The sequence below is a fragment of the Nycticebus coucang genome, chromosome 2, assembly GCF_027406575.1.
Source record: "Nycticebus coucang isolate mNycCou1 chromosome 2, mNycCou1.pri, whole genome shotgun sequence".
NCBI classification, from domain to species: Eukaryota; Metazoa; Chordata; class Mammalia; order Primates; family Lorisidae; genus Nycticebus; species Nycticebus coucang.
The window spans coordinates 139,555,761-139,571,555 of NC_069781.1; the positions used below are offsets into that span (position 1 = coordinate 139,555,761).

At 38.2% G+C, this 15,795-nt stretch overlaps 1 pseudogene; it reads left to right on the top strand.

Annotated features, from left to right (window-relative positions):
* Nucleotides 1-1,329: 1,329 nt before the first annotated feature.
* Nucleotides 1,330-2,481, top strand: LOC128579818 (60S ribosomal protein L3-like; annotated as a pseudogene).
* Nucleotides 2,482-15,795: the final 13,314 nt, after the last annotated feature.

Consider the following 15,795-nt stretch of genomic DNA (forward strand, 5'->3'; position numbering starts at 1 on the left):
TTGTCCTCCTCTTGGGATCCAGAAGTCTCTTGCTGACTCCCTGTGTCCTCAAAGGGATGATTATAGGTAGATCTCACTACCCAGAGATGCCTGGTGTCTTATCTCCTCAGACTCACGGTGCCCAGATGCAAGGAAGCTGTTACTCAGCCGCCATCTTGCTCTCTCCTTTTCCTTTTCTTTCTTTTAAAATTGGCTTTGCTGGAACTTTTTATAAGGAATCTCAAGTTAGACTTGAAAGCCTCACACAATCCAAGGTTTCATCTGTGCCATTAGATATCTGTCTATATTGGGTAAATTTCCTTCTCTCATGGTTCCAAAGTGACTTGGGGTTCCTAGACCTGTCAGAAATTGGCAATTTTTACTCACCACAGATCAAAAAATGTTATGCTGAGGTATCTGGCCAGTTTTTCCAACTGACTTTCTATTAGCTTTATGAAGTCAACCTTAATTTTGTAATGCAGTCTGGACATCTCTGAAACTCTGCCATTCCAGTCAAAGCCTTGGTAAAGTAACCAGTGTCTTTCATTGTGTCTTATATAAGAAAACAGAATCTTATTGAATTTATGCAAATAACTATATTGTCATAAATTAAGAGCACTTACAAGGGGTTTTCAAATTCCAGAAAAATAGAGACAAAAATAAATGTTTCAAATGTTGCTTATAATGACATATATTGCTAAAATATATAAATAGCTCAAAAGACGAAAAAGGATTTTCTTGAGTTCTAGAAAATAGAACACAAAGAGTGTCAGCAACATTTCATACAAAAAGTCATAAAAAATTAGCTCAATCATATGTAATTAATTTCTGTTCTGCTTGGGGTTATGTTAGTAATACTCATGGACATGTCGGCTTTCTAATTAAAGTCCTGAAAGTTTGCTTTAAGTCCAATAGTATATAATCTCCAAAGCTATCAGAAATTGTTATTCAGGAGAACCTGTCATCCTTTCCAATACTTTCCTTAAAGGACAAATTTTGGACTTTTGCAGTTAAAAATAAATTTCTGAGGGCAGCACCCATAACTCACTGGGTATGGTGCTGACTACATACACCAAGGCTGGTGGGTTCAAACCTGGCCTTGGGCTGCTAAACAGCAAGGACAACTTCAACAACCAAAAAAAAAGCTGAGCACTGTGGTAGGCACCTGTAGTCCCAGCTACATGGGAGGATGAGGCAAGAGGATCACTTGAGCCCAAGAGTTTGAGGTTGTTGTGAGCTGAGATTCCATGGCACTCTTCCCAGGGCAACAGCTTGAGACTGTCTCAAAAAAAAAAAAAATTCTGAGATGAATCAAGTAAAATAATTGGACCAGCAAGATTTGGTGGTGAAATGTCTCACAGGAAATTCTTAGCTCCCAGCCATAGATCCCTGGGCCTCTGACCTAAGAAGTGAAGCAACAGGCATTGTGGGAAGGTGAAGAGCTTTTCCAAGGATGACCCATCTAAGCCTGTCATTCTCACAGCCTTCCTGGTTTCCAAGGCTGTCATAATCCACCTTGTGCAGGAAGTCAATAGGCCAGGATCCAACATGAATAAGAAAGAAGTTGTAGAGGCTGTGACCATTGTGAAGACACCACCCATGGTGGAGGTAAACATTGTGGGCTACACAGGAACTGCTCAAGATCTTGGACTTTCAAGACCATCTTTTCTGAGCATATTAGCAGTGAGTGCAAAAGATGCTTCTACAAGACCTGGTATAAAGGCCTTCACCAAATACTGCAAGAAATAGCAGACAAGAAGCAGCTGGAGAAGGTCTTCAGCAGAATGAAGATGAACTGCCAAGGCATCTTTATCACTGCCCATCCCCAGATGTACCTGCTTTCTCTACACCAGAAAAAGACCCATTTATGGAAATTCAGGTGAATGGAGACACTGTGGCTGAGGCATTGGACTAGGTCTGGGAGAGGCTGGAGCATCAAGTCCCAGAGAACCAAGTGTTTGGGCAGGATAAGATGATTTACATCATCCTGGTGACCTAAGGCAAAGGCAACAAGGGGTGGCCAGTCAATGGCATACCAAGAATCTGCCTCACAAGACTCACCAAGGTTGCCTATGTTGGGAGATGGCATCTTTTTCATGTAGCTTTCTTCATGGCACAAGCTTGGAAGAAAGGCTAACATCACTGCACAGAGACCAACAAGATCTATAAGATCAGCTAAGGCTACTTTATCATGGATGGCAAACTGAAAATGATCTGTATGACATCAGCATTAACCCTCTAGGTAGTTTTGTCCACTGTGGTGAAGTGACCAATGATTTTGTCATGTTGAAAGGCTGTATGGTGGGAACCAAGAAGCTGGTGCTCACCCTTCACAAGTCCTTGTTGGTACAAATCAAACAGAGGACTCTGGAGAAAACTGACCTTGAGTTCATCTTCATCACCTCTAAGGTTGGCCATGGCCTCTGACAGATTATGGAAAAGAATAAATTGTTCATGGGATCACTTAAGAAAGACCAAATTACCAAAGAAGAAGGAGCTTAATGTTAGGAACAGATTGTACACCAGGTGAGAACTCAATAAAAATTGTTTTCCAGTGGAAAAGTAAAATAAAATAAAACAAAACAAAATAAATAAATAAGCTAATTGTCTATGGAAGACAAATGTCCTAGAATAGTAATGGTTAGAGATACAATTGGCACATTTTTGTGGCCAACTAATACAACTACTTGTATACAACAATTTAACATAATAATCACAATTATTACTGATAACATACTTTAAGACATACCAGGCTCGGCACCCATACCACAGTGGTTACAGTCCCAAGCTAGCGGGTGTGAACCCAGTCTGGGCCTGCTAAACAACAATGACAGCTTGGTGGTGCCTGTGGCTCAGTGAGTAGGGCACCGGCCCCATATATTGAGGGTGGTGGGTTCGAACCTGGCTCCGGCCAAACTGCAACAATAAAAAAATAGCCGGGCATTGTGGCAGATGCCTGTAGTCTCAGCTAAACTTGGGAGGCTGAGACAAGAGAATCACTTAAGCCGAAGAGTTGGAGGTTGCTGTGAGCTGTGATGTTATAGCACTCTACCTAAGGCGACATAGTAAGACTCTATCTCAAAAAAAAAAGGAAAAAAAAAAAACTTCTATTTCATCTTCATTTTCTTTCTTCTTTTTTTTTTTTTTTTTTGAGACAGAGTCTCACTTTGTCATTCTTGGTAGAGTCCTGTGGCATCACAGCTCACAGCAACCTCAAACTTGTGGGCTCCCGTGATTATCTTGCCTCAGCCTCCCAAGTAGCTGAGACTATAGGCACCTACCACAATGCCTGGCTATTTTTTGAGAAAGGGTCTTGCGCTTGCTCAGGCTGATGTTAAATCTGTTAGCTCAGGCAATCCACATACCTCAGACTCCCAGAGTGCTAGGATTACAAGCATGAGCCACCATGTCCAGCCTTTTATCTTCATTTTCACTTTTCTTAAATAGGCAGTTATTCTATTTCAGGACAAAAATTGACCATGCAAGCAAAATCCTTTCTTTTTTTATTTTTTTCTCCTTTTTTTTTTTTTTTTTTTTGGAGAAAAAGTCTTACTGTACCACCCTGGGTAAAGTGCCTTGGCATCATAGCTCACAGCAACATCAAAAACTTGAGTTCAAGTAATCCTGTTGCCTCAGCTTCCTGAGTAGCTGAGACTACAGTTTCCTGCCACAAAACATAGCTAGTTTTTTTCTATTTTTAGTAGAGACAAGGCCTCACACTTAACTCAAGCTGGTCCTGAACTCCTTTTCTCAAGCTATTCACCCAACTCAGTCTCCCAAAGTGCTAGGATTACAGGCATGACAGACCACATGCAGCCACAAGATCCTTTCTTACACAATGTTATTTTTCTTTCTGTTTAATCTTTTATACTAAAAAACACTTTTTATAAACCAGTATTACAGTTTACTATAAAGTTAATTATTCACTTAGTCAAAGTGATAATTAGATTTAAAAGGCAAAAATATTATTCTTTGACACAGAAAAGACTAGATCCCAAACAATTATAGATAGTTGAAGCATTACATCTTACAGATGACTTAGATATTTTATGATTTTCATCCTATTTTAACATAATATACCTTTAAGATTTTAAGTTACTGGAAAGTGTTCTGAAACCACAACATAGGCACCATCCCCAATGTCTTTCTTGGTCCTCCTAAGTCTCACATGGCCATCTGGTATCAAAAATAGCTGCAAAGGACAGAATTTATTTGTATCCTTAATTCACTTACCAAGTGCAACAGAAAACAGGATGATTGGAGGATTCAGTTTCTCCAGGCAAAGCTGGAACAGGGAAGAAGGGGCCATGTGAGGTAGATTGTGCCTTGTAGCTGCTGGCCTAGTCACTCAGAATATGTCCCTATGCCTCACCACAACCATCTAGGTAGACCTCCGAATTCTGAGGCTCAAAATTAAGAACATAAGCTCACATACTCTGGTTTCTCTTCAGATCGCATAAATTTTTCACCATTTTTTTTTTTTTTTTGGTTTTGGCCAGGGCTAGGTTTGAACCCTCCACCTCTGGCATATGGGACTGGCGCCCTACTCCTTGAGCCACAGGCACCGCCCAAATCTTTTGCCTTTTACTAAAGAACATAAGCTCACAGTCAAGTCCAGCAAAATTTATAGATATAACAGAAGTGGCAATTTTATAATCTTTAAACATCTGAATTTTAAGGACAGTTTTAAAATTAGTTTTATTTATCAAAGATTACCAAAGTTGTGAACAAAAGTTATTTTAGTTCTGTTTTCTTGATGAAATATTTGATTGAAGTGATTTTTAAGCCAATTAATTAGAGTTATTTTGTATATTTTGGTAGTGAAATACTAAGGGCATATGACATATATAGACACACAAACAGACAAACATACACAAATCAGTGTATTTTGTTGTATGTGAAAAATGGAGCATATAACTCAGACAGAAAATCCATTCTTACTAACTCAGTTTTCAACTTTATCAGTTTTATCACATGCAAAGTCTAAAGAAAGGTTATTTATATTGAAAACATCAAAGAAAATTTTGTTTCAGTTTTTCTTCAGAATTATAAGTAAAATATATAAGCATACTTTTTTCTATGTGGACATATTTATTTAAGCTCTACAAAATAGCATTACTACCTATAGTAATATACATAGTCATATTTTGTCCAAACTTAATCAAATGGATAAGAATTTAAATTTATCTCATTTTCATGTAGAAGAAAGGTGGAACTTACCATTTTAGATGTTTTAGTTACTTATGAATTTATTATTTACCCTGGTACTGTTGTTTCTGGGCTTCCAGTGACAGTATGGTCCTCCACTAGACCCTGTCCCCATGGGAGGAACATTCTGATGTCTTTAGGAATTCTAAAAATTCAAGTCACTTTCCATCAGAGTTCTGCATTCTTTGTGTTGTCCCTATAATAAATGCTTCATCCTTCCCCTTTATTTTATAATCATTGGCTCTTTCAAACCGAAGACAATTAAATGAGGACATAATTGCTAGCAATATTTACAACTTAAAATGTATGTGATAAGTAGGAAGCGAGAAGCTAAACGTAAGCTGAGTTCATTTTATTAATCCACAGGAATAATATATGCAAACAGCTTGAATAGACCAGCGGGACTTTTCTAAAGTAAATGATTCCTGAATTAATTAGTATTTTATTAGTGTTTCAGAGCACAAGAAGAAAGCACCACATACTGGATATCTTAAACAACAGAAATTTATTTTCTTGTGGCTTTAGAGGCTGAACATTCAAGAAAAAAGTGTTGGCGGGTTTGGTTTCTTGTGAAGCCTTGCTCCTTGGCTTAAAGGTGGCTATGTAATCACTATGTCCTCACATGACCTTTCCTCTAGGCTTGCATATCCTGGGTTATCTTTCTTTTGAGACAGTCTCACTCTACTGACCTGCATAGAGTGCTGTACCATCATCATAGCACATAACAACCTCAAACTCTTGGGCTCAAAGTGATCCTCTTGCCTCAGCCTTTCAAGTAGCTGAGACTACAAGTACCTACCACAATGCCTGACTAATTTTTTCTATCTTTAGTAGAAAAGGGTTTTCTCTCTTGCTCAGACTGGTCTCAAACTCCTGAGCTCAAGTGATCCATTAGCCTCAGCCTCCCAGAGTGCTAGAATTACAGGTTTGAGCCACCATGCCAAGCTGCTGGTTAGCTCTGTGTATGTCCAAATATTCTACTCTCATAGGGACACCAGCTGGAATAGATTAGAACCACTCTAATTTCAATTTAATTTCCTGTTTACAGGGTCAATCTCACAATACAGCTACACGTTGAAATACTATGGGTAAAGGCAATAGGGAAGAAGAAAGAAATTTTTCTTACTCTGTGCCAATATTCATGGATGAACCCTCTATAAAACAAACAAACACCAAGAACACACTAAGTAAAGCAAATAGACAGCCCTCAGAATAGGAGAGGATTTTTGCAAGTTATATTTCCGACAAAGGTCCAATAACCAGAATCCACAGAGAACTCAAACTTATTACTAAGAAAAAAGCAAGTGATCCCATTTTATTGTGAGCAAGAGACATGAACAGAAGCTTCTCTGAAGAAGACAGGCACATGGTCTACACACACACATGAAAAAATGCTCATCATCTTTAATCATCAGAGAAATGCAAACCAAAACCACTCTGAGATATCATTTAATTCCAGTAAGAGTAGCCCACATCACAAAATCCTAAAACTATAGATGTTGGCATGAATGTGGAGAAAAGGGAATACTTCTGCACTGCTCGTGGGAATGCAAGCCAGTACATTCCTTTTGGAAGGAAGTTTGGAGAACACTCAGGGATCTAAATGTAGATCTGCTGTTTGATCCTGCAATTCCTCTTCTAGATGTATATCCAAAGGACCAAAAGTCATTTGACAATAAAGATATTTGCACCAGATTGTTCATTGCAGCTCAATTCATAATTGCCAAGTCATGGAAGAAGTCCAAGTGCCCATTGACCCATGAATGGATTAATAAACTATGGTATATGTATACCATGGAATACTACACAGCATTAAAAAAATGGAGACTTTACCTCTTTTATGTTTACATGGATAGAGCTGGAAAATATTCTTCTCAGTGAAATATCTCAGGAATGAAAAAAATATCCAATGTACTCAGTACTACTGTGAAACCAATTTATAATCACTCACAGTTGCATATGAAAAATGAAACGTAACTATAGCTCAGGATGAAGAAGGTAAGAGGAAAGAAAGGGGAAGAGAGGGAGGTGGATCAATAGCAGGAGGGTTATTAGGGGGACCACACCTATGGAGCATATTGCAAGTAAAAGTTGGATCTATCAGGTGTAGAACACAAATGTCTTATTGCTGTAATTGGGTAAATGAGGTGAAGGCTATGTTGATTTGTAGGATGTAAGAACTGCAATTTGTACAAATAATCAACACATTGAATCCCATAATGGCATAAATGTATTCATGATCTATGTACAAATGACTTAATAAATAAAGTAACCTGATATTCAGCAAAAAAAAATGATTTTCCAGGCGCAGTAGTGTAGTAGCTCATGCCTATAATATGAGCCAAGGCAGGAGGATCCCTTGAGGCCAAGGCTTCAAGATCAGCCTGGGCAACATAGTGAGACACTATGTTAAAAATTTGCAAGGTGTGGTCACACATGCCTGTAGTCTTACCTACTCCAGAGGCTGAGGAAGACAGGAAGGATTGCTTAAGTTTGAGGCTGCAGTGAGCTGTGATAATGCCATTGCACTCCAGCCTGGGCAACAGAGTGAGACCCCTTCTCTTAAAAATAAAAAATAAAAAAACATAAACAACAACAATAAAACTTCTCACATTAACAGAAGGAAAGAAAAGAACAACATATGCATTTGTTTAATCAAGCTTTATGTGACACAGGAGACTTCAGAAGTGAAGACCCAAAGAACCAGAGAAAACTGTTTTGATGGACAGTCATGTAGAAATATGATTGGAGGACAAAAGGATGTGATCTAATTGTGATAAATTAGATCACAATGAAGTGGGGGAACTTAGCAAGGGCTGTTTTTTTTTTCAAATTCTTGGCATTTTTAATTCCCGTCAGATGTAGGGCAAAACACCTGTCACCTGAGGGTCTTCAGAAGAGAGAGGGTAAGAAAAGTTCAGAGAGACCTTCTTCCCCTCTGCAGTTGTCTTAATTTCCTTAACTTTACAATACCCAGTGTGCCAAGATGCCATATTTAAGGGTAGAGCTCACTGCACTATTTCATCTTCAACATATAAATTTTACCTATAACAAACATGAATACAGATTTCAAGGCTGCAGATGGAAGAGAAATGCCCCGGCCCACGGGGAATTCAACGGGGACCTGGGAAACAAAGGGGTCAGTCGAATGAGGGGACAAGAGACACGAAAGAATGAGAACAAGTCAAGAGTCTGATCAAGCTCCCAAGAGTTTATTTTTCAGATGGGCTTATAAGCACACAAACGAGGAAGTAACTAAGGGTTGTTCCTAGCAGGGCGGGGAGGGGGCTAGTTTCTGGAAAATTACTAGGAGAAGGACCCTAAGGCAGGGGGTGCATTTTTGAGGAGATACGCAAGGGGAAAGTACCATTGCTGTTTATGGTTGAATTACTGAGAATAGATTGCTCGTAAAATCAAGATAGCAAGGGGCATTCTTGTGATATGTTTTGGCTCCCGGCAGAGAAAGACAACCAACATGTAAACATGCCCCAAGGTAAAGAGACAAAATGAATGAATCCTACATAAAACTGTGAGTAGGAGTTGGAGCAAGAGAGAAATGAGAACTTGTAGATAGGACTCTTGACCACTTTATCTTTATACAGGAAAAATAAATTGAAAAAATTCTATGGAAAGGAGCTAATCATATTTTGACATTTGGGAGACTACTAATCTAAAGAAGAAAAGACTCAAAAATATTCATGCAATAACCCCTTAATTTTTAAGTTGGGTTTCCTTAGGTAGAATTCATTCTTTCCCAGGAAAGAGTTTAATGAGTTTCTACAAAATACAACCTCCCATGCAGCCACTCGATAATCAAGGTTTCCCCCAGTGGCCTCAACTTGGGAAAGCCTAATGAAGGCAGTCCTCTGTGCCCATACCTGGAAAGAACAGATTGCCAGGTTAGTGACTCCTGTCTCTCCAAGGACCTCACATGTTCTCTATCTATTGCAAAAATTTGGGCTGATTTGGTGTAGCCTGGCCTGTCTTGCCTATCCTGAGGTTACTTCTGGAATTCATAGCCCTATTACTTGATCCATACATATTGGTTTCATTCATCTTGTCCTGAAAGGAGGTCATGTCATATGCAACCTTGATATCTGATAATGTCACCCACCTAACTGGAAAGATCAGGGGTACCCAGTACCTCTACAGGGACCCTTGAACCTTCACACTCCTTGGCCCTGCCCCCCTACACTGAGAGGTACCATAGAAGGGGCTTATTGTGGAAAGAGTTGCCACTAGATTAGAGATATGGAACCCTGTCTGTGGTTCTATGGTGGCTTGAATCATCAACCACCCCCAGGATGTGAAAAAAAGAATGGCTGGGAACACTGAGATTGGAATTTCACAAACACAGCCTGATCAGGCAGCTCCCCGATTTACCTCCACCAACAAGTTCAATGTTTTCCAACATCTTCTTCAATGCCATTTGCCCTTTCACTGGAGTGTAGTGTTGAGTGTTCATATTGCCAGATGGCTGGCCACCTTGATAACCTGTGTTCATTTGCTATGTGATTCAGCTATTCCATTGCTTAATAGTTTCTTTGGCCTGAAGATCACATGGTAAATGGAAAGCCATCATATTCCCTGAAAATGTGCCCATTATCATGTTGCTCACAGTGAATTGCATGAGGTATGGAATCATGACATACATTCCTTTCAAGGCAGCTATGGTACTCTCAGCATCCACATGAGTGACATATTATTTGTCTCTTTCAGGTAGCAAGTTGTTACCGTAGTCCTTGTCCCCAGGCAGAAGGTCTTTTGATAGTATAATTGCTCATTGCCATTCTCCTGACCAGATGGGTAGGCTGTTAGCAAACATCCATGTGTCAGTGAAAATGTAGTAAGATATGGTAATAGAGGGGGCCTAAATGGCCATCATCAATGCATATAGTTTGTCCTACTAGGCATAACGCTCTTGTTTAATTAATATCAGTCAAAAATGGCCAGACTCAATTTCAGATGTCACACTCCTGAGGAGGGCAGGAACAAGACAAAGTCTATTCCTCACAACCTATCCCCATTTTAGGATGTTATATTCCAAGCTCAGTCTACACTTACCCTTGAGAATTAAAAGTGAGAAAGGAGGAAGAACTGAATCCATCCACATATTCCACAACTTGCTCACCATTTTATTAATATAAAATACTATCAAGGCTGGGCACAGTGGCTCATGCCTGTAATCCTAACACTCTGGGAGTCTGAGGCGGGTGGATTACTTGAGCTCACGAGTTTGAGATCAGCCTGAGCAAAAGACCCTGTCTCTACTCAAAATAGAAAAACTGAGGCAAGAGGATCACTTGAGCTCAAGAGTTGGAGGTTGCTGTGAGCTATGACACCATGGACTCTACCCAGGGCGATATTTTGAGGCTCTGTCTAAAAATAAATAAATAAATAATGAAATAGAGTGCTATAAATATGGACAATTTTATGGCTATTTGGATTATTTTCAGATATGGGCTACTATAATAAGGTTACCATAAGCATATAGTTTCATTTCTCTTCGGAAAATGCCTCCTTAAAGCTGGGTTGCTAGATCATGTAACACACTTTACAAAAGAATTCCAACATACTTTCAAGGTTATTATGTCATTTGGCATTCACAACAGAAAAAGATCAGAATTCCAGAAGTTGCACATTCTCACCAGTATTGGTATTGATTATACATATATTTTTCAAATGATTCTAGTAGATATGTGTTGGCATCTCATTATAGTTTCGATTCACTCCTTTCTTCCTTCCTTCTTTCCTTCCCTCCTTTTTTCCTCCCTTCTTTCTTTCCTTCCTTCCTTCCTCTTTTTTTATTTGAGGTAGGGTCTTCCTTTCTCTTTTTTTGTTTGAGGCAGGGTCATGCTCTCTCAGGCCAGAGTACATGGACATGATCATAACTCGCTGCAACCTCAAACCTCTGGGTTCAAGCAACCAACCTCCTGCCTCTTCCACCTGAGTAAATAACCTGTTAACTCTTGTTTTGCACTAAATGTAAAAATTAATTGAAAATTTATCATAGTTATGAATATATGTGTAAAACTTTAACATAAAATTTCTAAAGAAAACATAGAAGATAATCTTTGTGACTTCAGGTTAAGCAATATTTCCTCTATAAAAATAAATATTATAAAACATAAAAGAAAAACATAAATACACTGAAATTAATCAAAATGAATAATAAATCCTGCTGTTTGGATGACACTGTTTAAAAAATGACAAGATATGCCACAGACTCAGAGAAAATATTTGGAACATGTAACTGATATAGATTTTGTTTCAAGAATTATATATAATTAACTTCATAATAAATGAATGCATAATTTTTTAAATGAGAAAAGTGACACTTAATAAAATAATAGATATAAATGGCAAACAAGTCCAAATAAATATGCTCAATCACACTATCATTGAAAGATGTAAATTGGGCCATGTGACTAATGCCAGTAATCCTAGCACTTTAGCAGGCTGAAGAGGGTGCTGGTGGGGGAATTGCTTGAGGCTAGGATTTCAACTAGCTCAAGCAAGAACAATAACCTGTCTCTACAGAAAAATAGAAGAAAATTAACTGGGCATGGTGACATGACGTAATACCAGCTACTCAGGAGGCTAAGTCAGGAAGATTACCGAATCCAGGACTTTGAGGTTGCAGTGAGCTATGATCATGCCACTACACTTCAGCTTGAGTGAAATAAAATAAAATAAAATAAATAAACTGTGAATTTTATGTTGTCCCATTTATTTAAATGTCTAGCCATACACCAATATCACAATACCTTAACATTGCTTTATATTATATCTGAAATAAGTAGAGTGAGTTCTCTAACATTGTCCCTTTTTTTCTAAATTGGTTTGGATAGTCTAAGTTCTTTACTTTCTTATTTAAATTTTTGAATCCTCTTCCAAATGTCTACAAAAATTCATAATGGGGTTCGTGATGGTAGTGAATGTGTAGATAAATTTGTAAGAATTGACCTCTCACTTTTGAGCCATCCAATCCATGAAACTAGTGCATTGGTATGCTTATTTAGATTTTATTTAATTAATTTCATCAGTGTTTAATAATTTTCTTAGTACAAATTTTGCACATATTTTGTCAGATTTAACCCTAAGTGTATCACATTTTTATGTTAGTATAAAATATATATTTTAACAGCAATGCCATTTTTTAATATTGGTATATTAAAGAAAACAGAAGATTGGTATATTAAAGAAAACATAGAAGGGCTAGGTATTGGTATATTAAAAAAAAATTTAATATTGGTATATTATTTTTTAATATTGGTATATTAAAAAATGATTGATTTTTCAACTATTTATATTTGCGAACTAACAAAACTGAGTGCCAACCATGTGGCACATACATTGCCACATATTATGAATAGAAATACATGAAATAGATGAATTTCTTCTTTGAGACATCAGCCAAACATATTTCAACAAATAAGCAATAAAAAAAAATAGATTCAAGATGTGGTAGAAAAGTGAATTATTGTTTGGATGTCCATAAGATTTATGGACACGTGACCCAAATTAAAATGGTCAGTGAAAGTTTCCTAGAGGAAGTAATTTTTAACTGAGTATGTGAAGAATAAGTAGCCAAATACCATACAAGTTAATGGTAGTGACGACAAAAGGAATATTAGTATTCAAGTAGAAACCAGAGCATGTAAAGAGGTAAAATAAATAAATATTACTAGGAGAATAGCAATTACAGTACACCTGAAGAAAGCCAGAAAAAAAAAAAAATATATATATATATATATATATATATATGTGGAGCTAAGTTTTTAAGGAATTTTATTCTGTGTCAATGTGTTAGGATTTCATAGTTTTCTTTGGAAAAATGACCAAGAAAAAAAAAATAGTGTTTTCAGTGTAAAACCGTCTTTTAATGGATAGACCTCCTTGTGAAAGATGCTGAGTCAGACAATTAGCTTTCCACCTGGTTACTTTCATGCCTTAAACTCACACTGTTCTTAACCTCAGAAAAACCAGCTACACCATGCTTTGGGACACCAGGGATCCCTTTGCGCATAGCGCCTTCTAGCAGCAACAAAAAGGGGGCTACCTATGACAATCTTTAAAAAAAAACGAGATCAAGGAAAAGGTTGGGGGGGTCCATGAACTAGGAAGTAGTGTTCACTTGAGCAAGATTGTATTTTATTTTATTTCTTTGTTATTATTATTATTATTTTGAAACAGGGCTAGAGTGCAGTGGCATGATCATAACTCACTGCAGATTTGAACTCCTGGGTTCAAGCAATCCTCCTGCTTCAGCCTCCCCAGAAGCTGGGGCTAAAGGTGTGCACCGCTGGCTTGGCTTTTGTTTTTTTGTTGTTGTTGTTGTTGTTTGTTTGTTTATTTTTTCTTATTTTAACTCTATTTTTTTGTAGTGCAAAGTCTGGCTTAGTGCCTAGGCTAGTGTTCAACTCATAGCCTCAAGTGATCAATTCGCTGTGGTGAGCCACCAGCGCCTGACAGGATTTTTCTTTTTTTAAAACATTTGTTTAAAACGGAAACACTGCTAGGGAAAAATGCAATTTCTTTTTTTTATTTTTATTTTTATTAAACCTTATCTGTGTACATTAGTATGATCATGGGGCACCATACACTTGGTTCATAGATCGTTTGACACATTTTCATCACATTAGTTAACATAGCTTTTGTAGCATTTTCTTAGTTATTTTGCTAAGATCTTTACATTCCACATTTACTAGGATTCACATATACCCTTGTAAGATGCACAGCAGGTGTAATCCCATTAATCCCCTTCCTTCCCCCTCCCTCCCCCCTCCCCCCCTCCCCTCCCTTTCCCCTTTCTCCCTATTAGGTTATAACTGGGTTATGAAAAATGCAATTTCCAATCATTCCCAGCAAAGATAAAGCCAAGCCTGGCCGCTGCTCCGTCTATCATTTTCCGCCAGTTACGCTGGGCTAAAGGTCCACGCGAGTACCATTAGGATGATAAGCCTGGATGTACTGCAGTGTGGTGGTACCATGAACACACACATAGTTCAGATTTCATTGGAAAACTATACAGTCGACTTTGCATTATGTCACATTAAATCATTGAGTAACTGTATGTGTACATGTTTCCATACACTTCATTTTCCTCTTTATTATCACTGTAGTTTTCGAGATGAATGGAATTTCTATTAAAACCTTGATAGGTTATTACTCTTGAACACGTTTTCCAGTCTGATACAGTTGTTGGGCGTATTCCCTTAAGTCCTTGAGGAAGCGTTGGGGGATCCAGATCCCCAGCATGTCCCACCTGTGCCCCGCCGGCTTTCCGCGCGCTCAGCCAGGAACCGCCGCTCACAGGAAGTGCACTATTGCTCAGAGCGGTAGATCCGTCTCCAGAACGCTGCGGAGAGGTCACGTAGCTGGCGATGAGGATGGTGGCCGGCAAGGACCAAGAATCTTTGCACATTTGCGCGGCGCGAGAGGGGTGGGCGGGAAGTGGCGTCCCGCCTCCTCCGGTTTCCGTTTCCACCCTCTGGCCGACATGTTCCTCTTACCGCGCCGGTTGGAGTCTCCCATAGGTTGCTTCCGTCGGAAAAGCTTTAACTTGTAACTTCCCGGTTTAAAAAAAAAAAAATTCTCTCTAGGCTCCATAGCATCGATTTGGTTCATACCTTTAACTTCGTATTAAGGACTACTTCTTTGTCTTTCTCAAGTAAATACCGTCGTGTTTCTAAAACACTTTATTCCTTTTTTACAGTTACACATTTCCTGAAATTCAATTTTATGCCCTTACTTTGCAATGTTAATATTTCCATTTCCGTTTATTTGCATTCATTTCAACAACTGTAATATTTTTCAATAATACTGAGCTCAGTGTCATTTTTTAATAGAAATCTATTTTAATCATTTTTGTATTGTCCTTAAGATTTTTCTTTTTTTTTTTCTTAAACTGTTCTTTTAGTATTTGATGATGCAAGTTTTCTTTTTTTTTTTTTTTTGGTTTTTGGCCGGGGCTGGGTTTGAACCCACCACCTCCGGCATATGGGACCGGCACCCTACTCCTTGAGCCACAGGCGCCACCCTGTCCTTAAGATTTTTCTATTGATTCTTTTGTGTTTCCCTTAACTTTGCAACAAAATACCTTGAATATGAATAGACTTCTCATAGGCTCAAGGTCAAAGTTTCCTCCACCTCCTGTCTCATTACCCCATTATATACTACTATTATTTTTAAGAAAATTTTTAAGAAAAATTGATGCTGTGGAATCAGTTTCTCAACTACATTTTAAAACAGCTTAGAAACTGTTTTTCTGTGTATCCTGTCTTCCCTTTGTTCCTCTCCTTATTTTTTGTAACTGATAATTCAATCCCAAAATGGTTTTTGTAATTGGTTTATTAAACATTCCTTCCACTTGAAGAACCAGGGTCTTACTCAGCTTGGGTTTTCTGCAGGACACAGGAAGAACATAAAGTAAGTCTACTAGTGCCAGAGTGGTAATCATGCAGTAATAAATAGGTTGCGGATACACAAGAGACACGAGGCTGTCTGCTGTATAATTGAATTTTCTGTGTGTCAGATATCTGGTCACCGATCAGATGCTTAGACCATAAGTGTCTTCCACGTAAAAGAAGCACACTCTGCCTTCAT